This window comes from Pristiophorus japonicus, chromosome 16 (assembly GCF_044704955.1).
Source record: "Pristiophorus japonicus isolate sPriJap1 chromosome 16, sPriJap1.hap1, whole genome shotgun sequence".
Lineage (NCBI taxonomy): Eukaryota > Metazoa > Chordata > Chondrichthyes > Pristiophoridae > Pristiophorus > Pristiophorus japonicus.
In genome coordinates, this window is record NC_091992.1 from 1,218,519 (window position 1) to 1,245,148 (window position 26,630).

The following is a 26,630-nucleotide window of genomic DNA, read 5'->3' on the forward strand; positions in this document are numbered from 1 at the left end:
AGTAAACTTCCTCTGCACCCTCTCCAAGGCTTGACATCATCAAGTTCACTACATTTCCCTCAATTGGGTTTCAAACCAAAAGCCAGACCAGCTCTCCAGGTGTTATCAGCTTTGGTCATATCCCTGGCTGGTCCAGTCCAACCCCTGACCAGGTTCACTAGATCGTGATGTAGCACGGAGAAATGGCCATTGAAATTCTGGAAAGTGATGAAACTCGGGATGGCGAATAACCACCAGAACCGTAAACTGAAAGTCCCCCTTCTGTACCCAGTCAGGCCGCTCCACCGCTTGTACACATTTCCTCCTCCCCTCTCTCAACTCCCAAATCATTGTTGTACAATACAAGAACTTAAGAATTAGAAGCAGGAGTCGGCCATTTGGCCCCTCCTGCTCCGCCATTCAATGAGAACATGGCTGATCTTCTACCTCAACTCCACTTCCCCGCCCAATGCCCATATCCCTCAATTCCCCTAGAGTCCAACAATCTCTCGATCTCAGCCTTGAATATATTCAGAGACTCAGCATCCACAGCTCTCTGGGGCAGAGAATTCCAAAGATTCACAACCCCCCGAGTGAAGAAATTCCTCCTCGTCCATGTCTTAAATGGCCGACCCCTTATCCTGAGACTGTGCCTCCCAGTTCTAGACTCTCCAGCCCGGGGGAAATAACCACCCTGTCAATCCCCCTCAGAATCTTATCTGTTTCAATGACATCACCTCTCATTCTTCTAAACTCCAGAGAGTATCGGCCCATTCTGCACAATCTCTCCTCATAGGACAGTCCTCTCATCCCAAGAATCAATCTAGTGAACCTTCATTGCACCGCCTCCAAGACAAGTATATCCTTCCTTAGATAAGGAGACCCAAACTGCACAGTACTCCAGGTGTGGTCTCACCAAGGCCCTGTACAATTGTAGCCATCTTTTATTTTTACCCCCTCGCCGCTCCTTTCTCCGGGTCCGGGCCACGATCGTGCAGCCCAGCACTCTGTCTCGGTGCTGCCCTTAGCCCTGGTGATCCAGTAGAGGGCCCGCAGAGTTCACAGCATCTCTCCCCTTTAACAGAAGAGGAGCAGCGTTCAAACACATCATACGTGGAGAGGCCGCGATGTTCCCCCGAACCCGCCCCGCGAGGAATTGGAGTGCCCGACATTACATCCACTTTCTGTGAGGGGCGGTAATCAGAATTGTGTGCTGGGCACAGAAAGTCCCGTTTCGCCATGGTTACCACGGGGCAGAACTCAATTTCAACCCCATTCTGTTTTCTATTCCTACCAAAGTGAAAACCTCACATTTCCCCACATTATACCCCATCTGCCAACCTTACTACCCACTCACTTAGCCTATCTATATCCCCTTGAAGGCCCTTGCGTCCTCCTCAAAGCTTACTGTCCCACCCAGCTTTGTATCGTTAGCAAACTTGGATACATTACACTCGGTCCCTTCATCTAGGTCATTAATATAGATTTTAAATAGCTGAGGCCCCAGCACTGATCCTTGCACCAGTTACAGCCTGCCAACCTGAAAAAGACCCGTTTATCCCTACTCTCTGTTTTCTGTCCATTAACCAATCCTTTATCCATGCTAATACATTACCAGCAACCCATGCACCCTTATCTTGCTTAGGAAAAGGAGATGGGGTAGCTCTATTGATAAAGGATGGAATCACTGCAATAGTGAGAAACCATATATGCTCAAATGATCAGGATGTTGAAACAGTTTGGGTGGAGATAAGGAATAATAAGGAAAAAAGTCACTGGTGGGCGTAGTATATAGGCCCCCAAACAATAACAACTCTGTTGGTCGGAGCATAAACCAGGAAATAGTGGGGGCTTGTAAAAAGGGAACAGCAATAATCATGGGTAATTTTAACCTCCATATTGATTGGACAAATTAAATTGGTCTGGGTAGCCTTGAGGAAGAGTTCATAGAGTGCGTAAGGGCCGGGTTCCTTGAGCTATATGTAACGGAGCCAACCAAGGAGCAGGCTATCTTGGATCTGGTCTTGTGTAATGAGACAGGATTAATAAACAATCTCCTAATAAAGGATCCCCCTGGAATGGGTGATCATAGCATGGTTGAGTTTCAAATTCAGATAGAGGGTGAGAAAGTTGGATCTCTAACTAACATACTAAACTTAAATAAAGGAGACTATGAAGGTATGAGGGCAGAGATGGCTAAAGTGGACTGGGAAAACAGATTGAAGTGTACATTTAAGGAGATATTTCACAACTGTCAAGAAAAATATATTCCAGTGAGGAGGAAAGGGTGCAAGAGAAAAGATAGCCATCCATGGCTAACTAAAGAAATAAAGGACGGTATCCAATTAAAAACAAGGGCATACAAAGTGGCCAAAACTAGTGGGAGGACAGAAGATTGGGAAGCTTTTAAAAGCCAGCAAAGAATGACTAAAAAAAATGATTACGAAAGGGAAGATAGACTATGAAAGTTAACTAGCACAAAATATAAAAACAGATAGCAAGAGTTTCTATAGGTATATAAAAAAGGAAAAGAGTGGCTAAAGTAAATGTTGGTCCCTTAGAGGACGAGACCGGGGAATTAGTAATGGGGAACATGGAGATGGCAGAAACTCTAAACAAATATTTTGTATCAGTCTTTACAGTAGAGGACACTAACAATATTCCAACAGTGGATAGTCTAGGGGCTATAGGGGGGAGGAACTTAACACAATCACAATCACTAAGGAGGTGGTACTCAGTAAAATAATGGGACTAAAGGCAGATAAATCCCCTGGACCTGATGGCTTGCATCCTAGGATCTTAAGAGAAGTAGCGGCAGGGATTGTGGATGCATTGGTTGTAATTTACCAAAATTCCCTGGATTCTGGGGAGGTCCCAGCAGATTGGAAAACTGCAAATGTAACGCCCCTATTTAAAAAAGGAGGCAGACAAAAAGCAGGAAACTATAGACCAGTTAGCCTAACATCTGTGGTTGGGAAAATGTTGGAGTTCATTATTAAAGAAGCAGCAGCAGGACATTTGGAAAAGCAAAATTTGGTCAGGCAGAGTCAGCATGGATTTATGAAGGGGAAGTCATGTTTGACAAATTTGCTGGAATTCTTTGAGGATGGATAGGGTAGATAAAGGGGAACCAGTGGATGTGGTGTATTTGGACTTCCAGAAGGTATTTGACAAGGTGCCACATAAAAGGTTACTGCACAAGATAAAAGTTCACAGGGTTGGGGGTAATATATTAGCATGCATAGAGGATTGCCTGACAAACAGAAAACAGAGAGTCGGGATAAATGGTTCATTCTCTGGTTGGCAATCAGTGACCAGTGGGGTGCCGCAGGGATCAGTGTTGGGACACCAACTATTTACAATATATATTAACGACTTGGAAGAGGGGACCGAGTGTAACATAGCCAAGTTTGCTGACGATACAAAGATGGGAGGAAAAGCAATGTGTGAGGAGGACACAACAAAATCTGCAAAAGAACATAGACAGGCTAAGTGAGTGGGCAAGAATTTGACAAATGGCGTATAATGTTGGAAAGTGTGAGGTCATGTACTTTGGCAGAAAAAAATCAAAGAGCAAGTTATTATTTAAATGGAGAAAGATTGCAAAGTGCTGCAGCACAGCGGGACCTGGGGGTACTTGTGCATGAAACACAAAAGGATAGTATGCAGGTACAGCAAGTGATCAGGAAGGTCAATGGTATCTTGGCCTTTATTGCAAAGGGGATGGAGTATAAAAGCAGGGAATTCTTGTTACAGCTGTACAGGGTATTGGTGATACCACACCTGGAATATTGCGTGCAGTTTTGGTTTCCATATTTACAAAAGGATATACTTGCTTTGGAGGCAGTTCAGAGAAGGTTCACTCGGTTGATCCCGGGGATGAGGGGGTTGACTTATGAGGAAAGGTTGAGTAGGTTGGGCCTCTACTCATTGGAATTCAGAAGAATGAGAGGTGACCTTATAGAAACGTATAAGATGATGAGGGGGCTTGACAAGGTGGATGCAGAGAGGATGTTTCCACTGGTGGGGTGACTAGAACTAGGGGGCATGATCTTAGAATAAGGGGCCGCCCACTTCGAACTGAGATGAGGAGAAATTTCTTCTCTCAGAGGGTTGTAAATCTATGGAATTCGCTGCCTCAGAGAGCTGTGGAAGCTGGGACATTAAATAAATTTAAGACAGAGAAAGACAGTTTCTTAAACGATAAGGGGTTATGGGGAGCGGGCAGGGAAGTGGAGCTGAGTCCATGATCAGGTCAGCCATGATCTTACTGAATGGCGGAGCAGGCTCGAGGGGCCAAGTAGCCTACTCCTGCTCCTATTTCTTATGTTATTATGTTAACAACCTCTTATCGAATGCCTTTTGAAAATCCAAATATACTACATCCACTGGTTCCACTTTATCTACCATGCTACACGATTTCCCTTTCATAAAACCATGCTGACTCTGCCTAATCATGTGATGATTTTCTAAGTGCCCTGATACCACTTCCTTACTAATGGATTCCAGCATTTTCCTGCCGACTGATGTCAGGCTAACTGGCCTGTAGTTCCCTGTTTTCTCTCTCCCTCCTTTCTTGAAAAGCGGAGTTATATTTGCTACCTTCCAATCCGCTGGGATCTTTCCTGAATCTAGGGAATTCTGGAAGATCCACTATCTCTGCAGCAACTTCTTTTCGAACCCTCAGATGTAGGCCATCAATCTGGGGATTTGTCGGCTTTAGTCCCATTAGTTTCTCTCGTACTTTTTCTCTACTGATAATTACTTTAAGTTCCTCACTCTCATTAGCCCCTTGGTTCCCCACTATTTTTGGTACACTTTTTGTGTATACTGTGAAGACATACAAAATATATAATTTCTCCTGTCTCAGCCTCTAAGGGTCCAACACTTTTGCTACACTCTTCCTTTTTGCATACTTGTAGAAGCTCTTAGAATCTGTTATATATTTCTTGCTAATTTACTCTCATTCTATTTTCTCCCTTATCATCAATTTTTGGTCATCCTTTGCTAGTACATGTGCCATGTACAGTAGACACCTCAAGTCGCTGGAGAAATATCACCAACGATGTCTTCGCAAGATCCTACAAATCCCCTGGGAGGACAGACGCACCAACGTTAGCGTCCTCGACCAGGCCAACATCCCCAGCATTGAAGTACTGACCACACTTGATCAGCTCCGCTGGGCAGGCCACATAGTTCGCATGCCAGACATGAGACTCCCTAAGCAAGTACTCTTCTCGGTGCTCCTTCAGAGCATGCAGAAATCAAGCACGGGCAGCGGAAGGAGCGTGCGGCAAACCAGTCCCACCCTCCCCTTCCCTCAACGACTATCTGTCCCACTTGTGACAGGGACTGTGGCTCCTGTATCGGACTGTTCAGCCACCTAAGGACTCATTTTTAGAGGGGAAGCAAATCTTCCTCGATTCCGAGGGACTGCCTCTGATGATGATGATGATGCTAAAACTCTCCCAATCCTCAGGCTTACTACCATTCTTTGAAACATTATAAGCCTCTTTTAATCTAATACTATCCTTAACTTCTTTAGTTAACCATGGTTGGACCATTTTTCCCATGGATGTTTTCTTCCTCAATGGAATGTATATTCGTTAAGAATTTTGGAATATTTCTTTAAATGATTACCAATACTTATCTGCTGTCATACCTTTTAATCTAATTTCTCAATCTTCCTCAGCCAACTCGCCCCTCATAAATGGCTTTGTTTAAGTTACCCTCCAGTGTCAGACTTAAGAATGTCACTTTCAAACTCAATGTGAATTTCTATCATATTATGTTCACCCTTTTTTCTAGAGGATCAGTTACTATCAGATTACTAATTAATCCTGTCTCATTAAACAAAACAAGACCTAAAATAGCTTGTTCTCTGGTTGGTTCCGTGACATATTGTTCTAGGAAACTGTCTCGAATTCATTCTATAAACCTCCTCCAGACTACCTTTGCCAATTTGCCTAATCTATATGCAAAGGTTCCTGTGCTGATCTTTGGGATTCCCCACTAGTCACTTCCTGCCTCTCCATCATGGACCGCGTGTACAGCCACCTCCTGCTCCCTCACTGCTGCCAGCTCCCAATCTCAATAACTGCACCCCTGTGCTTTTCTACCTTATCTCCCAGCCGCCTGTACAGCACGGTATCAGAGCCTCCTCCACAAGCTCTGATGCTTCCTCAAAGAATCCCCCCATCCCCTCCAACCGCCCTAACAGACTCGAACATTTTACCCATCACAGATGTCAGGGTCAACGGCCAGGACAGTCCTTTGCCGATTATTTTTAAAAAGAATAATGTTTCTGTCCTTACTCCTTAATTCTTTGGTACAACTCCTGATTCTAATGGTTCTCTAAAGATCCTGCCAAAATGTGACCAATTGCATCATCTATTTCCTTCAGCACCATAGTGTGTGGTCCAGGGAACACATCCACTTTTAGTGACTTCATTTCCATCCCTTCTTTATCAGTAATTACCACTCTCTTCACAATTTCCATGAAACTAATTTCTTGTGTCGGGGGAGTTAGCGACTTGTTCTGTGATCACCAACTTGCAGAAATACTTACGGCTTTCCCACATTTCTAGACGGGGAGCTAGTCATTGACTCACTTAGCGCTTTGGGACATCCTGAGGTCAGGAAAGGTGCCGTATAAATTCAAGTCTTTCTTACTTCCTTTCCATTAATGGAAGGTGATATTCAGCCGGCAGGGGGCATGATTCAAGCATGGAGTCACAAGATAATCAGCCCATCATTTTTCATCCATCCAGAAGGATCCTAGATCCCTTCATTGTTGCATCGTTCTCAAACAACTCCAGGCTTTTCACCCTCACACCTCGATGTGGAAGTCCATCCCACTCTTTGTATGAAGAAGAATTAACCAATATCAGTCTTCAGTTTATTTTTTGTTAGTTTGCACATACCTTGTTCGACTCTCAGCATAATTTGATGTCATATTCGGCATTTCCCTTTTCTATAATGTTTTCTAGCATATATCCCTCTAAAGGTTCACCCCTCAGGTGCTGCCTTTCCAGGTTGAAAAGCCCAAGTTTCTGCAGCCTTCCCTCGTGTCACACGCCGAACACTGGGCACCAGCCTTGTGCGACCTCTCCACTGCCACTCGGGCTTGCGTGTCACCCTTGTTTCTGGACGTGATCTTTGCAGCACGACAACTGCAGGACAAATGCAGGGAGCAGTGCCAGTCCTTGTACATGGCCTTTTTCGATCTTACAAAGGCCTTTGACACTGTCGACTGTGAGGGCTTATGATGTGTCCTCTTCCGTTTTGGAAAGTTTGTCAACATCCTTCGCCTGCTCCACAACGACATGCAGGCCGTGATCCTTACCAGCGGATCCATTACAGACCCATTCCACGTCTGGACCGGGGTCAAGCAGGGCTGCGTCATCGCTCTAACCTTCTTCTCAATCTTCCTCGCCGCCATGCTCCACCTCACTGTCAACAAGCACCCCGCTGGAGTGGAACTAAACTACAGAACCAGCGGGAAGCTGTTTAACCTTCGCCGTCTCCAGATCAGGTCCAAGATCACCCCAACCTCTGTCGTCGAGCTACAGTACGCGGACGACGTCTGCGTCTGCACACGTTCTGAGGCTGAACTCCAGGATATAGTCGACGTATTCACCGAGGCGTATGAAAGCATGGGCCTCACGCTTAATATCCGTAAGACAAAGGTCCTCCACCAGCCTGTCTTCACCACACAGCACTGCCCCCCAGTCATCAAGATTCACGGAACGGCTCTCGACACCATGGACCACTTCCCATACCTCGGGAGCCTCTTATCAACAAAGGCAGACATTGATGCAGAGATTCAACATCGCCTCCAGTGCAGCCTTCGACCGCCTTAGGAAAAGAGTGTTCGCAGACCAAGCCCTCAAACCTACCACCAAGCTCATGGTCTACAGGGCTGCAGTAATTCCCGCCCTCGTATATGGATCAGAGGCATGGACGACTTACAGAAGACACATCAAGTCGCTGGAGATATATCACCAACGATGTCTCCGCAAGATCCTGCAAATCCCCTGGGAGGACAGATGCACCAACATCAGTGTCCTCGCCCAGGCTAACATCCCCAGCATTGAAGCACTGACCACACTCGATGAGCTTCGCTGGGCAGGCCACATAGTTCGCATGCCAGACACGAGACTCCCTAAGCAATTGCGGAGCTCCTTCATGGCAAACGAGCCAAAGGTGGGCAACGGAAACGTTACAAGGACACCCTCAAAGCCTCGCTGGTAAAGTGCGACATCCCCACTAACACCTGGGAGACCCTGGCCAAAGACCGCCCGAGGTGGAGAAAGTGCATCCGGGAGGGAATTGAGCTCTTCGAGTCTCAACACCGCGAGCGTGAAGAGATCAGGCGCAGGCAGCGGAAGGAGCGTGCGGTAAACCAGTCCCACCCCCCTTCCCCTGATGAATATCTGTTCCACCTGTGACAGGGTCTGTGGCTCTCGTGTTGGACTGTTCAACCACCAAAAAACTCACTTTAGGAGTGGAAGCAAGTCTTCCTCGATTTTGAGGGACTGCCGATGATGCTGATGATTCTGGACACATGACTCACGGTGCAGTTTGTCCTGACTTCCTCTGACTCACATTCTGCTGCCTGCTCTTGGTGTTGTTGTTGGTCTGCATTGTTTGGACATGTTGAGCATCAAGTTTATGATTCCTCAGTCTGTGTCAACATTACCCTGAGTTATTGTCCAATGCATGCTGTCATTTCTAAGCTGCCTCCTTTGATTCCGCTACCCTCCTATTTGCTATAATTTGACTAATTTGTATTGAGTTTCTGAGTTCAAGTTGTTGATGTAAGTTAGAAATAGTAATGGATGATATGTTAGAGGGATCATCAAATGAGGCCATATGGGTCGAATTGAAAAATAAAAAAGGGGCGATCACACTGCTGGGCGTGTATTATAGACCCCCAAACTGTCGGAGGAACATAGAGGAGTAAATATGTAGGCAAATTGCTGTGGTCCAAAAACATTGGGTAGTAATAGGGGATTTTAACTATCCAAATATTGATTGGGACAAATATAGTGTAATATAGATGGTGCGGAATTCTTGAAATGCGTTGAAGAGAACTTTTTTAGTCAGTATGTAGGAGAGGGGGTCTTGGATTTAGTTTTGGGGAATGAAGCTGGGCAGGTGGAAGGGGTATTAGTGGGGGAGCACTTGGATGCCAGTGATCATAATTCAGTCAGATTCAAGTCGGTTATGGAAAGAATAGACCTGGAATAAAAGTTCCGAATTGGGAAAAAGCTAATTTTGCTAAGTTAAGGAGTGATTTGGCCATGGTGGACTGGAAACAGCTACTCAGTGTCGGAACAGCGGGAGGCATTGAAGGAGGAGATCCGGAAGGCTCAGGCCAAACATGTGCCCTTAAAGAAAAAGGCTGGGAAAAATAATTCTAGAGCCCCCTAGATGTCTAGGGACTTACAGGGGAGCATTAAGAAAAAAAGGGACGCTTTTTAAAAAAGGAGGGAGAGAGAAAACGAGTAATTATAGACCGGTTAACCTGACATCAGTAGTGGGGAAAATGTTGGAATCAATCATTAAGGATGAAATAGCAGCTCATTTGGAAAGCAGTGACAGGATCGGACCAAGTCAGCATGGATTTATGAGAGGGAAATCATGCTTGACAAATCTTCTGGAATTTTTTGAGGATGTAACTAGCAGAGTAGACAAGGGAGAACCAGTGGATGTGGTGTATTTGGACTTTCAAAAGGCTTTTGACAAGGTCCCACACAAGAGATTGGTGTGCAAAATCAAATCACATGGTATTGGGCGTAATGTCCTGACGTGGATAGAGAACTGGTTGGCAGACAGGAAGCAGAGAGTCGGGATAAACGGGTCCTTTTCAGAATGACAGGCAGTGATGAGTGGAGTGCTGCAGGGCTCAGTGCTGGGACCCCAGCTCTTTACAATATACATTAACGATTTGGATGAAGGAATTGAGTGTAATATCTCCAAGTTTGCAGATGACACTAAACTGGGTGGCGGTGTGAGCTGTGAGGGGGACGCTAAGAGGCTGCAGGGTGACTTAGACAGGTTAGTTGAGTGGGCAAATGCATGGCAGATGCAGTATAATGTGGATAAATGTGAGGTTATCCATCTTGGGGGCAAAAGCACGAAGGCAGAATATTATCTGAATGTCGGCAGATTTGGAAAAGGGGAGGTGCGACGAGACCTGGGTGTCATGGTACATCAGTCATTGAAGGTTGGCATGCAGTGACAGCAGGCGGTGAAGAAGGCAAATGGTATGTTGGCCTTCATAGCTCGGGGATTTGAGTATAGGAGCAGGGAGGTCTTGCTGCAGTTGTACAGGGCCTTAGTGAGGCCTCACCTGGAATATTGTGTTCAGTTTTGGTCTCCTAATCTGAAGAAGGACGTTCTTGCTATTGAGGGAGTACAGTGAAGGTTCATCAGACTAATTCCAGGGATGGCTGGACTGTCATAAGAGGAGAGACTGGATCAACTGGGCCTTTATTCACTGGAGTTTAGAAGGATGAGAGGGGATCTCATAGAAACGTATAAGATTCTGACGGGATTGGACAGGTTAGATGCAGGAAGAATGTTCCCGATGTTGGGGAGGTCCAGAACCAGGGAACATAGTCTTAGGATAAGGGGTAGGCCATTTAGGACTGAGATGAGGAGAAACTTCTTCACTCAGAGAGTTGTTAACCTGTGGAATTCCCTACCGCAGAGAGTTGTTGATGCCAGTTCATTGGATATATTCAAGAGAGAGTTAGATATGGCCCTTACGGCTGAGGAGATCAAGGGGTATGGAGAGAAAGCAGGAAAGGGGTACTGAGGGAATGATCAGCCATGATCTTATTGAATGGCGGTGCAGGCTCGAAGGGCCGAATGGCCTACTCCTGCACCTATTTTCTATGTTTCTATGTTTATGTCATATACCAATGACTAAATACTATAGAATCTTTAGAGGAATATAGAAAGTTAAGAGGCAAAATTAAAAAGGATATTAGGAATGCTAAGAGAGAGCATGATAAATTCTTGGTCAGTAAAATTAAGGAAAACCCTAAGATGTTCCATAAATATATTAAGAGTAAGAGGGTAATTAAAGAAAGGGTGGGGCCTATTAGAGACCATGAGGGTAATCTTTGTGTGGAGGCGGAAGATGTTGGGAAGGTTCTTAACGAATACTTTGCATCTCTCTTCACAAACGAAAGGGGTATTGTAGATACTGCTATCGATGAGGTGTGTGATATTCTGGATGAAATAAATATAGTGAGAGAGGAAGTATTAAGGAGTTTAGCAGTTTTGAAAGTAGATAAGTCCCCAGGCCCGGATGAAATGCATCCCAGGCGAAGTAAAAGAGGAAATAGCAGAGGCCTTGACCATCATTTTCCAGTCCTCTTTGGATCTGGGCATGGTGCCGGAGGATTGGAGGACTGCTAATGTAGTACCTTTATTTAGGAAAGGAGAAAGGGATAGGCCGAGTAATTACAGGCCTGTCAGCCTAACCTCAGTGGTGGGAAAATTATTGGAAAAAATTCTGAAAGACAGAATAAATCTGCATTTGGACAACAAGGATTAATTAGGGACAGTCAGCACAGATTTGTTAAGGGAAGATCGTGTCTGACTAACCTGATTGAATTTTTTGAGGAGGTAACGAAGAGGGTCGATGAGGATAGTGCGTACGATGTAGTATATATGGACTTGAGCAAAGCTTTTGATAAAGTCCCACATGGTAGACTAGTCATGAAGGTTAAAGCCCATGGGATACAGGGCAAAGTGGCAAGTTGGATCCAAAATTGGCTTGGAGGTAGGAAGCAAAGGGTAATGATTGATGGATGTTTTTGTGACTGGAAGGATGTTTCCAGTGGGGTTCCGCAGGGCTCAGTACTGGGTCCCTTGCTTTTTGTGGTATATATCAACGATTTAGATTTGAATATAGGGAGTATGATTAAGAAGTTTGCAGACAACACTAAAATTGGCTGTGTGGTTGATAATGAAGAGGAAAGTCATGGGCTGCAGGAGGATATCAATCTACTGGTCAGGTGGGCAGAGCAGTGGCAAATGGAATTTAATTCAGAGAAGTGTGAGGTGATGCACTTTGGGAGGGCTAATAAGGAAAGGGTATACACATTAAACGGTAGGCCACTTAATAGTGTAAATGAACAAAGGGACCTTGGAGTGCTTGTCCACAGATCCCTGAAAGTAGCAGGCCAGGTGGTTAAGAAGGCATACGGAATGCTTGCCTTTATTGGCCGAGGCATAGAATATAAGAGCAGGGAGGTTATGCTTAAATTGTATAATACTTTGGTTAGGCCACAGCTGGAGTATTGCGTGCAGTTCTGGTCGCCTTTTATAGGAAGGATGTGATTGCACTAGAGAGGGTGCGGAGGAGATTTACTAGGATGCTGCCTGGAATGGAGAATCTTGGTTCTGAGGACAGATTGGATAGGTTGGGTTTGTTCTCATTGAAACAGAGGAGGTTGAGAGGAGACCTCATTGAGGTGTACAAAATATTGAGGGGCCTGGACATAGTGGATAGTAAGGGTCTATTTCCATTGGTGGAGGGGTCTATTACGAGGGGGCATAGTTTTAAGGTGGTCGGTGGAAGGTTTAGAGGGGATTTGAGGGGGGGCTTCTTTACGCAGAGGGCTGTGGGGATCTGGAACTTGCTGCCTGGAAGAGTGGATGCAGAAACCCTCACCACTTTTAAGAGATGCTTGGATGGTCACTTAAAGTGCAGTAACCTGCAGGGTTATGGACCTAGAGCTGGTAATTGGGATTAGACTGGATGACCTTTTGTTGGACGGTGCAGATATAATGGTAAGTACTGCAGGGAATAGAATACGGCCAGGGTGATCTCCTGGACTAGTGTCGATCGCCTGGATGGGTCGGAGAGGAATTTTCCCAGATTTTTTCTCCCGAAATTGGCCTGGGTTTTTATCTGTTTTTTGCCTCTCCCAGGAGATCACATGGCTCCGATTGGGTGGAGTATAGAATGTTTCAGTATAAGGCGTGTTGCAGTTGTGTGAGGCGGACTGGTTGGGCTGGGTGCTCTTTGCCTTTCCGTCATTGTTCATTGGTTTATATGTAACCTTCAGAGCTGCTGACCGAGGGCCGTGTGGCTCTTTGTCGGCCGGTGCGGACACGATGGGCCGAAATGGCCTCCTCCTGCGCTGTAAATTTCTATGTTTCTATACCCATTGTTTTCTACCCTTCAGAAAATGTCTTGTCCACGTCCACGATTTTACGTAGAATTACATCAAAATGCCAATATGGAACGAGCCCAGCAGTCTGCTGGTGTTTATGCTCCACAGGGAGCAGTGTCCTGCTCCCACGTGCGCTCAGTTCTCACATCCATTTCCCGTCCATCGATTGAAACTTAAATGTTGACGTGGGCCCTGAATTTTCTACAACTTTTCAGCGCGTGCTGCAGACTTTGCCTGATGTGTGTGTTAATAGTGTTTGTACCAAATTCCCGGTAAAGTTCTGGCCTTGGAGTGGCCACTAACACGAGGAAATTCAGGGAAATAGTTACTTCAAACACTCCCAGGGCAGGTACAGGGGGTTAGATACAGAGTAAAGCTCCCTCTACACTGTCCCATCACACTCCCAGGGCAGGTACAGGGGGTTAGATACAGAGTAAAGCTCCCTCTACACTGTCCCATCAAACACTCCCAGGGCAGGTACAGCACGAGGTTAGATACAGAGTAAAGCTCCCTCTACACTGTCCCATCAAACACTCCCAGGGCAGGTACAGGGGGTTAGATACAGAGTAAAGCTCCCTCTACTCTGTCCCATCAAACACTCCCAGGGCAGGTACAGCACGGGTTAGATACAGAGTAAAGCTCCCTCGACACTGTCCCATCAAACACTTCCAGGGCAGGTACAGCACGGGTTTAGATACAGAGTAAAGCTCCCTCTACACTGTCCCATCAAACACTCCCAGGGCAGGTACAGCACGGGGTTAGATACAGAGTAAAGCTCCCTCTACACTGTCCCATCAAACACTCCCAGGGCAGGTACAGCACGGGGTTAGATACAGATTAAAGCTCCCTCTACACTGTCCCAGCAAACACTCCCAAGGCAGGTACAGCATGGGTTAGATACAGAGTAAAGCTCCCTCTACACTGTCCCAGCAAACACTCCCAGGGCAGGTACAGCATGGGTTAGATACAGAGTAAAGCTCCCTCTACACTGTCCCAGCAAACACTCCCAGGGCAGGTACAGCACGGGGTTAGATACAGAGTAAAGCTCCCTCTACACTGTCCCATCAAACACTCCCAGGGCAGGTACAGGGGGTTAGATACAGAGTAAAGCTCCCTCTACACTGTCCCAGCAAACACTCCCAGGGCAGGTACAGGGGGTTAGATACAGAGTAAAGCTCCCTCTACACTGTCCCATCAAACTCTCCCAGGGCAGGTACAGCACGGGGTTAGATACAGAGTAAAGCTCCCTCTACACTGTCCCATCAAACACTCCCAGGGCAGGTACAGCTTGGGTTAGATACAGAGTAAAGCTCCCTCTACACTGTCCCAGCAAACACTCCCAGGGCAGGTACAGGGGGTTAGATACAGAGTAAAGCTCCCTCTACACTGTCCCATCAAACTCTCCCAGGGCAGGTACAGCACGGGGTTAGATACACAGTAAAGCTCCCTCTACACTGTCCCAGCAAACACTCCCAGGGCAGGTACAGCGGGTTAGATACAGAGTAAAGCTCCCTCTACACTGTCCCAGCAAACACTCCCAGGGCAGGTACACGGGGTTAGATACAGAGTAAAGCTCCCTCTACACTGTCCCATCAAACACTCCCAGGGCAGGTACACGGGTTAGATACAGAGTAAAGCTCCCTCTACACTGTCCCATCAAACACTCCCAGGACAGGTACATGGGTTAGATACAGAGTAAAGCTCCCTCTACACTGTCCCATCAAACACTCCCAGGGCAGGTACATGGGGTTAGATACAGAGTAAAGCTCCCTCTACACTGTCCCATCACACACTCCCGGGGCAGGTACATGGGTTAGATACAGAGTAAAGCTCCCTCTACACTGTCCCATCAAACACTCCCGGGGCAGGTACATGGGGTTAGATACAGAGTAAAGCTCCCTCTACACTGTCCCATCAAACACTCCCAGGGCAGGTACACGGGGTTAGATACAGAGTAAAGCTCCCTCTACACTGTCCCATCAAACACTCCCAGGGCAGGTACACGGGGTTAGATACAGAGTAAAGCTCCCTCTACACTGTCCCATCACACACTCCCGGGGCAGGTACATGGGTTAGATACAGAGTAAAGCTCCCTCTACACTGTCCCATCAAACACTCCCAGGGCAGGTACACGGGTTAGATACAGAGTAAAGCTCCCTCTACACTGTCCCATCAAACACTCCCAGGGCAGGTACACGGGGTTAGATACAGAGTAAAGCTCCCTCTACACTGTCCCATCAAACACTCCCAGGGCAGGTACACGGGATTAGATAGAGTGTCTACATATACAGAGTATGATAGGTTTTTGCCACAAGCTGACAGAAACAGAATTGGTGCTAAAGAGGATCCTCACTGTGCAGTGGGAAACTGGGGTTACTGTGGATGGGGAGGAATACACCCAAGGATCGCCTTTACACGAGTCGGCAGAAGGTAAGTGGGTTAAAATTGCACTTTGCGATATTAGAAATGAAATTGTTAACGCTTAAAATAAATGGCTGATACTTTTGTTGAAATAGTATTCATCCATTGAGTATTAATATGCACAGCGTGAATTTAAAGTGCGATCAACTGCAGATGACTAGCCCCTGAATAGGAAAGAGTTTTACGAGCGAATAGTGCATCAACTAGTTATAAATATCCAAACCTGTCCTGATCCGCCCTCAATCTTCCCGAACTTACTGCTCTCCACATGTTCGCAGGAGATCGACTAAACTTAAATGTCGTTTTTGTGACATCAGGAACTCTGAAATCTCTCGTCTTTGCAAACAGGAAAGCTGCGAACTATATTTTCATAAAACAAACAGAACTACAAACCGGGGCCAATTCCCTGAAATGCTTGAACTATTGTTTAATCACGAGTTATGTAAGTGCTCTGTGGAAAGACTTTGTTGTGCAGCACAGACCACAGATCACTCACAAACATCCTTCTCTGACTTACAAAGGTTCACGTTCAGAATCTGCTCCTGACCAGTTTTTAGTGTGTTTTAATTAAGGAAAGACAACACGAATTTGTTAAAGGCAAATTGTGTTAAACTAACTTGATTGAGTTTTTTGATGAGGTAACAGAGAGGGTTGATGAGGGTAATGCGGTTGACGTAGTGTACATGGATTTCCAAAAGACGTTTGATAAAGTGCCATGTAATAGGCTTACCGGCAAAGTTGAAGCTCATGGCAACATGGATATGGAATTGGCTCAGTGACAGGAAACAGAGAGCAGTGGTGAAGGGTTGTTTTTCGGACTGGAGGAAGGTATACAGTGGTGTTCCCTAGGGGTCGGTTTGGGACCACTGCTTTTCTTATATATCATCATCATCATCATCATCACAGGCAGTCCCTCGAATGAGGATGACTTGCTTCACACCAAAAGGGATGAGTTCACAGATGTTTCAATGGAGGACCCGATATTCCAGTCCTGAACTCCAGGGGTGGAAGATGCCTGTGTGGGATTTTTTTTAATGCGTGGTGACTGTTGCACATCAGCCACCACACGGGCTTGATAGAGCTAGGCCTTGGTCCAGTGGCAAGGGTTAACTAGGACGACTGGAGACTTGCTTTGCTGCACATAGAAAATAGGTGCAGGAGTAGGCCATTCGGCCCTTCGAGCCTGCACCACCATTCAATAAGATCATGGCTGATCATCACCTCAGTACCCCTTTCCTGCTTTCTCACCATACCCCTTGATCCCTTTAGCCATAAGGGCCATATCTAACTCCCTCTTGAATATATCCAATGAACTGGTATCAATAACTCTCTGCGGCAGGGAATTCCACAGGTTAACAACTCTGAGTGAAGATGTTTCTCCTCATCTCAGTCCTAAATGGCTTACCCCTTATCCTAAGACTGTGTCCCCTGGTTCTGATAGAAACATATGCTATGACACACTGGTTTGTGGTTTATTTCCCATGGTTATTCAATATAAGTATGGAATAAAATATTTTTAATGCATTATTCTTGTTGATTATAAATTGATTAAAGTGCATCAGACAAGCTAAAGTGAGCTATCGAGGGAGTTATTGCCTGCTTTTGAACCCCATTTTTTTCAATGGAGGAGTGGAAAGACGTGCACTGGATGTGATACACTTTGTAGAGTCAGTACTGAATACTCTAGAAAGTACTGTTCAAATTTTGGTAAACTAAAAATGACATATATAGTACATGGAAAACGTACATCACATCTTGTGCCGATTTGATTTTTTAGATGTCTTGACTTTTAAATTGCACGGACCGAGTGCACACACATATCGCAGTGTGGGCTGGCCCGTGCTACCCTGGGGCCCTCACCTCTTCTTGGCCCCGCAACTTCATTTGCTGCACTTCCACTACGATCATTTGCTGCTCCTCGGCCATGTGTTAGTGTACTGAGAGCCTGACATAGCTCCCAGGCAGGGGGAATGCATCATGCAAACTTTCAGCAAATCCTGCATTAACAAGGCATTTACAGGTCACACAGGTCCAAGGAAGACCTTAGTGGGGAGGTCAGTTAGACAATGCACATCACCAAAGAGGCGATAGAGGAACTGTGCCAGCTACTGCATGAAGGAGGAAGGTCACAACTGCATTCAAAGTTTATGCCACTGTCTCATTTCAGGCAGCCAGGGGGTACAGTGTAATATCAGCCACGGTACCATCAGAGCGTGTATTTGCAATTGACATTCTCCCCTACCAGAGAGCTGGGAAATTCATCCAATTTGGCATCACAAAAAGGCAGCAGTAAGACAGGGCCATCCAATTTTATTGCATCGCTTAGTCTCCCAAAGTGCAGGAAGCAGTAGGTGCCATCCATAATGCTTTGTGAATTCCTATTTAACCCACTCAACTTCTTGAACAGAAAGTGTGACCATTCTTTAATTGTCCAGATTGTGTGTGACAACATGTGAAGATACTTGATATATATTAATGACTTGAATGCAGGTGTACAGGCACTCAACCAGAAAACATCAGGACTGGTTTGATGAAAATGATCAGGAGATCGAAGAACTAATAGATCACAAGCGCAAAGCATTTCTGAGCCTCAAGCAACAACCCAACTCGGGGGCTGCAAAACAACATTACAGACGGCTCAAGGCTCAGGTCCAACAAAAAATCTGGGACCTAAAGAACAGGTGGTGGATGGAGAAAGCACAGGAGATACAGCAGCTGGCCGACAGCCACGATATGTGAGGATTCTTCATCGCAGTCAAGGCCACCTACGGTCCAAACTCCCAAGACCCCACCCCACTCCTGGCCAAGAACAGGGAAACACTCATCAAGGACACCGAGGCAGTCAGTGCCAGATAGAAGGAGCACTTTGAAGATCTCCTCAATCGAGACTGTGCCTTTGACTCGAGTGTTCTCGATTCCATCCTGCAGCATGCGACCCGCCACCAACTCAGTGAAACCCCAACGTTGCACGAGGTAGGCAAAGCCATAAAACAGCTCAAGAATAACAAGGCTCCGGGTGCGGATGGAATCCCTGCTGAGGTGCTAAAGTATGGCGGAGAGGCGCTGTTGGTACGGATACATGACCTCATCTCTCTCATCTCGAGGGAGGAGAGCATGCGGGAGTTCTGAGATGCAGTGATTGTGACCATTTTTTTTAAAAGGGACAAGTCCGACTGTGGCAACTACATACCTCGGGATCCTCTTATCAACAGAGGCAGACATTGATGCGGAGATTCAACAGTGCCTCCAGTGCGCCAGTGTAGCCTTCGGCCGTCTGAGGAAAAGAGTGTTTGAAGACCAGGCCCTCAAATCTACCACCAAACTCATAGTCTACAGGGCTGCAGTAATACCCGCCCTCCTGTATGGGTCTGAGGCATGGACGATGTTTAGGAGGCACCTCAAGTCGCTGGAGATATATCACCAACGATGTCTCCACAAGATCCTGTAAATCCCCTGGGAGATTATAAGGACATCCTCAAAGCCTCCCTGGTAAAGTGCGACATCACCACTGACACCTGGGAGACCCTGGCCATAGACCGCCCGAGGTGGAGAAAGTCCATCCGGGAGGGCATTGAGCTCTTCGAATCTCAACGGCGAGAGCGTGAAGAGGCCAAGCGCAGGCAGCGGAAGGAGCGCGCGGCAAACCAGCCCCACCCACCCCTTCCCTCGACAAATGTCTGTCCCACCTGTAACAGGGTCTGTGGTTCCCGTATCGGACTGTTCAGTCATCAAAGAACTCACTTTGGGAGTGGAAGCAAATCTTCCTCGATTCCGAGGGACTGCCTATGATATGATGACGGCACAATTTCAAAATTTGCAGGTGACAAACTTGGAAGTGTAGTGAACTGTGAGAAAGATATTGACAGACTTCAGGAAGACACAGATAGGCTGGTGGGATGGGCGGGCACGGGGCAGATTAAATTTAATGCAGAAAAGTGCAAAATGATACATTTTGGTAGAAAAAACAAGGAGAGCCAATATAAACTAAAGGGTACAATCCGAAAGGGGGTGCATGAACAGAGAGACCTGGGGGTATGTGTGCACAAATTGTTGCAGGTGGCAGGGCAGGTTGAGAAAGTGGTTAAAAAAGCTTACAGGATCCTGGGCTTCATAAATAGAGGCTTTGAGCTAGAAATTGCATGGCGCCCCGTTTGGGCCGATAACTTTTGCGGGAGCAGGAAAGTATTGCCAGACACTACACAATTCCAGCGGACGCGAACTTCCGGTTTGGCGCTCCAGGAGGGAAGTGGAGCATAAATCACATACTACACTTCCCTTGGAGCACTAAACGAGGCAAGAGGGTCGGTAGTGGCAGAGCGCGGCACAATTCTTCGTGCAGTGCTGCTAGGATCACAGGCTCCTCTCCCTTAAAAGGAAGGGCCAATGCTGAGGACATTGCAAGGTACAGGGCTGATCAATCGTGGCATTGGATAAATTGAAAAACGAGCAGAGAGGAGTGGGAAAAGAATTGGCCCACCTGACCACCACTGTCTTTGATTAGCGCTCCCCGCGCGGCCAACCAAGGTCACAACACCTCCTACAGCTGTTGTTGACGCCCGGCGATGCTGCAGGGGGCGGGCAGTAACGGGGCGCTGTGCAACGGGGCGCTGTGTAACGGGGCGCTGTGCACCGGGGCGCTGTGCACCGGGGCGCTGTGTAACGGGGCGCTGTGTAACGGGGCGCTGTGTAACGGGGCGCTGTGTAACGGGGCGCTGTGTACCGGGGCGCTGTGTAACGGGGCGCTGTGTAACGGGGCGCTGTGCACCGGGGCGCTGTGTAACGGGGCGCTGTGTAACGGGGCGCTGTGCACCGGGGCGCTGTGTAACGGGGCGCTGTGCAACGGGGCGCTGTGCAACGGGGCGCTGTGTAACGGGGCGCTGTGCACCGGGGCGCTGTGTAACGGGGCGCTGTGTAACGGGGCGCTGTGTAACGGGGCGCTGTGTAACGGGGCGCTGTGTAACGGGGCGCTGTGCACCGGGGCGCTGTGTAACGGGGCGCTGTGTAACGGGGCGCTGTGTACCGGGGCGCTGTGTAACGGGGCGCTGTGCAACGGGGCGCTGTGCAACGGGGCGCTGTGTAACGGGGCGCTGTGTAACGGGGCGCTGTGCACCGGGGCGCTGTGTACCGGGGCGCTGTGTACCGGATGGTGTCATGATCTCCGGGGCGCAGACGAGTGAGGCCAGCGCTAACCTGCAAGGGAAGGTTGCAGGCGACGGTACTTTTGCCACGCTCGGTTGGAAAGCCGTCAGCGCCCGTTATCGCCCCCCCCCCGGAGGCGCAAAGGGGGACAATTTCTCCCCCATAGAGTACAAAAGCAAGGAGGATATGATGAACCTGTATAAAACACTGGTCCGACCACAACCGGAGTATCGTGTCAAATTCTGAGCACCGCACTTTAGGAAGGATGTGAAGGCCTTAGAGAGGGAGCAGAAAAGATTTATGAGAATGGTTCCAGGGATGAGGGACTTCAGTTACGGGGATAGACTGGAGAAGCTGGGGTTGTTGTCCTTGGGGCAGAGAAGGTTGAGAGGAGATTTGATCGAGGTGTTCAAAATCATGACGGGTCTGGACAGAGTAGAGAGAGAGAAACTGTTCTCATTGGTGGAAGGGTCGGGAACCAGAGGACACAGATTTAAGGCGATTGGCAGAAGAACCAAAGGCCACGAGGAAAAACGTTTTTACGCAGCGAGTGGTTAGGATCTGGAATGCACGGCCTGAGAGGGTGGTGGAGGCAGACTCAATCGCGGCTTTCAAAAGGGAGTTGGATAATTATCTGAAGGAACAAGATTTGCAGGGCTACGGGGAAAGGGCGGGAGGGGGACTGTCTGAGGTGCTCTTACAGAGAGCCGGCACGGGTTCGACGGGCCGAACGGCCTCCTGTGCTGTTACCGTTCTATTCTAGGTAACCTATACTTACTGCAGTTTGCCCAGGATAGAGCTCTGTGCTTGTGTGTAAGAGTTAGTATTGAAATGTTTAGAGCGTGTAGTGGGAGAGTTAATGCTCTCTAAGCATTGAAATCAATTTAAGGCAGATTTCAAAGCTGCCAGGATGTTTGAGGATTTGACAGTACAGTGGTGTTGTACTCGATGCAGTGCAGACCCAAGTAGCATGAGACTATCTCCTCCAGGGGATACCACCGAGATTTGGAGAACCGGCCCACTATTTGTATAAATGTACCTTAGATAGAAACCTCACAATCTATTATCAGTAAGTTTCTGTTCAGACACGGCCCAGCAGATACATTACAGACAGTTCTCATCAGTTTTAATTAATTTGTATTTAGCTTTGGAGGGCATATTCTCAACACAGGTTAAAAAGGCATTAATAGTTTGACCCTGGGAATTCCTGCGTGACTGTCTGTCCCAGCCACAGTGCAGCAGCACCTTGGTGGGGCTTGCGAGGTACAATGCACTGAAAGAGCAGTAATTGACTGTAAGATGGTGGTTCTAACAACAGATCAAATATTTGAGCCAAATTGGTTATTTCGCAATTCTCATGGCTGTGTTAAGATGACGCAGTGCTTCCCAGAGCTCCCATTTTAGAAGGATATCAGGTTTTGCCCCCAATATATAATCGCCCCAGAGTAGCTCAAGAATTCTAACCATCATTCAGTGAGAGCATCAGCAGATTTCCACACATTCACAATCATTACGTTCACCATTCCCATCAAGCCAAGGTCTCAGAGTGGAGCAGCTATTTAGCTGAGTTCCTGTTGACATAAAACCACAGTCCTTTCCTCCTTCAACTGCTGCACCGAATTCCTGATCAGACCTCCAGGATGAGACAATAACTAAAATCTGCTTCCTGGCAGGATATTCTTTCAAAGACTGATTTCCATTGGAATAAGTTCATAGAATCATAGAACGGTTACAGCACAGAAGGCCATTCGGCCCGTCGAGCCTGTGCTGGCTCTCTGCAGGAGCACCTCAGCCAGTCCCCCTCCCCCACCCTTTCCCCGTAGCCCTGCAAATGTTTTCTCTTTCTGATACTTATCCAACTTCCTTTTGAAAGCCACGATTGAGTCTGCCTCCACCAGCCTTTCAGGCAGCACATTTCAGATCCTAACCACTCGCTGCGTAAAAACGTTTTTCCTCATGTCGCCTTTGGTTCTTCTGCCAATCGCCTTAAATCTGTGTCCTCAGGTTCCTGACCCTTCCACCAATGGGAACAGTTTCTCTCTCTCTACTCTGTCCAGACCCCTCATGATTTTGAACACCTCGATCAAATCTCCTCTCAACCTTCTCTGCTCCAAGGAGAACAACCCCAGCTTCTCCAGTCTATCCACGTAACTGAAGTCCCTCATCCCTGGAACCATTCTCGTAAATCTTTTCTGCACCCTCTCTAAGGCCGTCACATCCTTCCTAAAGTGCGGTGCCCAGAATTGGACACAATACTCCAGCTGGGGCAGAACCAGTGTTTTATAAAGGTTCATCATAACTTCCGCACATTTGTACTCTACACCTCTATTTATGAAGCCCAGGATCCTGTAAGCTTTTTTAACCACTTTCTCAACCTGCTCTACCACCTTCCAATGATTTGTGCACATATACCCCAGGTCTCTCTGTTCCTGCACCCTCTCTAGCATTGTACCATTTAGTTTATATTGCCTCTCCTTGTTCTTCCGACCAAAATGTATCACTTCAAATTTTTCTGCGATAATTTTAATCTGCCCCGTGTCCGCCCATCCCACCAGCCTGTCTATGTCTTCCTGAAGTCTATCACTACCCTCCTCACTGTTCACTATACTTCCAAGTTTTGTATCATCTGCAAATTTTTAAATAGTGTCCTGTACACCCACATCCAAGTTATTAATATATATCAGGAAAAGCAGTGGTCCCAGTACCGACCCCTGGGGAACACCACTGTATACCTTCCTCCAGTCCGAGAAACAACTGTTCACCACTACTCTCTGTTCCCTGTCACTGAGCCAATTCCGTATCCATGCTGCCACTGTCCCTTGTATTCCACGGGCTTCAACTTTGCTGCAAGCCCATTATGTGGTACTTTGTCGAACGCCTTTTGGAAATCCATGTACACCACGTCAACCGCATTGCCCTCATCAACCCTCTCTATTACCTCATCAAAAAACTCAATCAATTGGTTAAACACGATTTGCCTTTAACGAATCCATGCTGACTTTCCTTAATTAATCCACACTTGTCCAAGTGACTGTTAATTTTATCCCTGATTATTGTTTCTGAAAGCTTCTCCACTACGAGGTTAAACTGACCGGCCTGTCGTTGCTGGGTTTATCTTTACTCCTTTTTTGAACAAGGGTGTAACGTTTACAATTCTCCAGTCCACTGGCACCACCTGTATCTAAGGAGGATTGGAATATTATGGTCAGTACCTCTGCAATTTCCTCCCTCAACTCCCTCAGCATCCTAGGATGCATCCCATCTGCTCCTGGCGATTCATCTACTGTAAGTACAGCCAGACGTTCCAGTACCTTGTCTTTATCAATTCTAATCCCATCCAGTATCTCCACTACCTCCTCCTTCACTATGTCTATGGCAGCATCCTCTTCCTTGGTGAAGACAGATGCAAACTACTCATTTAGTACCTCAGCCTATCCTCTGCCTCCATGCGTAGGTCTCCTTTTTGGCCCTTAATAGGCCCCGCCCCTTCTCTTACTACCCATTACTATTTATAAGCCTATAGAAGACGTTTGGATTACTTTTTATGCCAGCTGCCATTCTGTTCTCATACCCTCTCTTTGGTCCTCTTATTTTCTTTTTCACTTGCCTTCCGAACTTTCTATATCATCATAGGCAGTCCCTCGCAATCGAGGAAGACTTGCTTCCACTCTTAAAATGAGTTCTTAGGTGGCTGAACAGTTCAATCCGAGAACCACAGTCCCTGTCACAGGTGGGACAGACAGTGGTTGAGGGAAGGGGTGGGTGGGACTGGTTTGCCGCACGCTCCTTCCGCTGCCTGCGCTTGGTTTCTGCATGCTCTCGGCGACGAGACTCGAGGTGCTCAGCGCCCTCCCGGATGCACTTCCTCCATTTAGGGCGGTCTTTGGCCAGGGTCTCCCAGGTGTCAGTGGGGATGTTGCACTTTATCAGGGAGGCTTTGAGGGTATCCTTGTAACGTTTCCTCTGCCCACCTTTGGCTTGTTTGCCGTGAAGGAGTTCCGAGTAGAGCGCTTGCTTTGGGAGTCTCGTGTCTGGCATGTGGACAATGTGGCCTGCCCAGCGGAGCTGATCAAGTGTGGTCAGTGCTTCGATGCTGGGGATGTTGGCCTGGTCGAGGACACTAACGTTGGTGTGCCTGTCCTCCCAGGGGATGTGTACGATCTGGCAGAGACATCGTTAGTGGTATTTCTCCAGCGAATTGAGGTGTCTACTGTACATGATCCATGTTTCTGAGCCATACAGGAGGGCGGGTATTACTACAGCCCTGTAGACCATGAGCTTGGTGGCAGTTTTGAGGGGCTGGTCTTCAAACACTCTTTTCCTCAGGCGGCCGAAGGCTGCACTGGCGCACGGGAGGCGGTGGTGAATCTCGTCGTCAGTGTCTGCTCTTGTTGATAGGAGGCTCCCGAGATAAGGGAAGTGATCCACGGTGTCCAGGGCCACGCCATGGATCTTGATGACTGGGGGGCAGTGCTGTGCGGTGAGGACAGGCTGGTGGAGAACCTTGGTCTTACTGATGTGTAGTGTAAGGCCCATGCTTTCGTACACCTCGGTAAATACGTTGACTATGTCCTGGAGTTCAGACTCTGTATGTGCGCAGACGCAGGCATCGTCCGCGTACTGTAGCTCGACGACAGAGGTTGGGGTGTTCCCATGTATTCTTGGCCTGACATCTGTCATACGCGCTCTTTTTCTGCTTCATCTTGCTCTCTATGTCTTTCGTTATCCCAGGAGCTCTGACTTTAGTTGCCCTACCTTTCCCCCTTGTGTGAATGTACCTCGATTGTACCCAAACTATTTCATCATCAAAGTTGCAATGCATCTTATTCTCACAATAAACATTGACGCTTCTAGTGAACCACGACTCACCAATTCTGCACAGAGGCTCCTGGGTCAGCCTACAGTAAGCAACAGAATTCTTCAACAGCACCTCCCAAACCCGCGACCTCTACCACCTAGAAGGACAAGGGCAGCAGGTCCATGGGAACACCACCACCTCCACATTCCCCTCCCAGTCACACACCATCCCGACTTGGAAATATATCGGCCGTTCCTTCATCATCACTGGGTCACAATCCTGGAACTCCCTCCCTAACAGCACTGTGGGAGCACCTTCACCACACGGACTGCAGCGGTTCAAGAAGGCGGCTCACCACCACCTTCTCAAGGGGCAATTAGGGACGGGCAATAAATGCCGGCCTTGCCAGCAATGTCCATATTCTGAGAATGAATAGAAAAAAAATATTGATTTTGGAGAATGGTAGACTTAGAATGGAAGGTCGAGAGACAATGGAAGGTTGAGAGTACACTGGATTCACAGTGATCACTCCAGGAATTTTTCCCTTTTCCAGGTTCAGCTATTTTAATAGTAACCTGCGGACTCTCAACCAACCAAATATAATCCAAACAATGAAAGACTAAGAGGGGTATTGCATAGCGCCCTGTTTGGGGGCAACATTGGGCTTACTGCCCGAGAGCAAGTGGAGCACAAAATAAGGCGTTCCATTTGCCCTGCGGGGCGAGAGCACAGGGAGCGGGGCACAGCGCTACGTGCTGGGACACCTAGCCTAGCCCTGCCGCATAGAAGGGGAGGGCCCCCACCTGGAGCACCGGGGAGGGGGCCCGAGCTCAAGATCACGGCATAGACCCCGTGATCCACGAATCAACAGGCCCTGTCCTGTAAGGCAGACGATTTTTCTTGTGCAAGTGCCACCTCCCCTTTAAGTAGTGCCCCGCGAGTGGAATACGGCCCCTGAATCTGTGGCTGGCATTGCCTGGTGCAGCTTCAGGGGGCGCACCTGAATACTTCGGGGCGAAAATGGGTCGCTGCGCATGGTGGCAACACCATCGTTACCCGTGCAGTGGAGCGGGCCACGACTGGTTACCGTCGCC

General features: G+C 47.6%; 1 protein-coding gene across 1 annotated transcript in view; it reads right to left on the reverse strand.

Moving 5' to 3' along the window:
* The window catches only part of adora2b (adenosine A2b receptor), a 53,503-nt gene that overhangs the window by 1,945 nt on the left and 24,928 nt on the right, over nt 1-26,630 (reverse strand). The window lies entirely within an intron of this gene.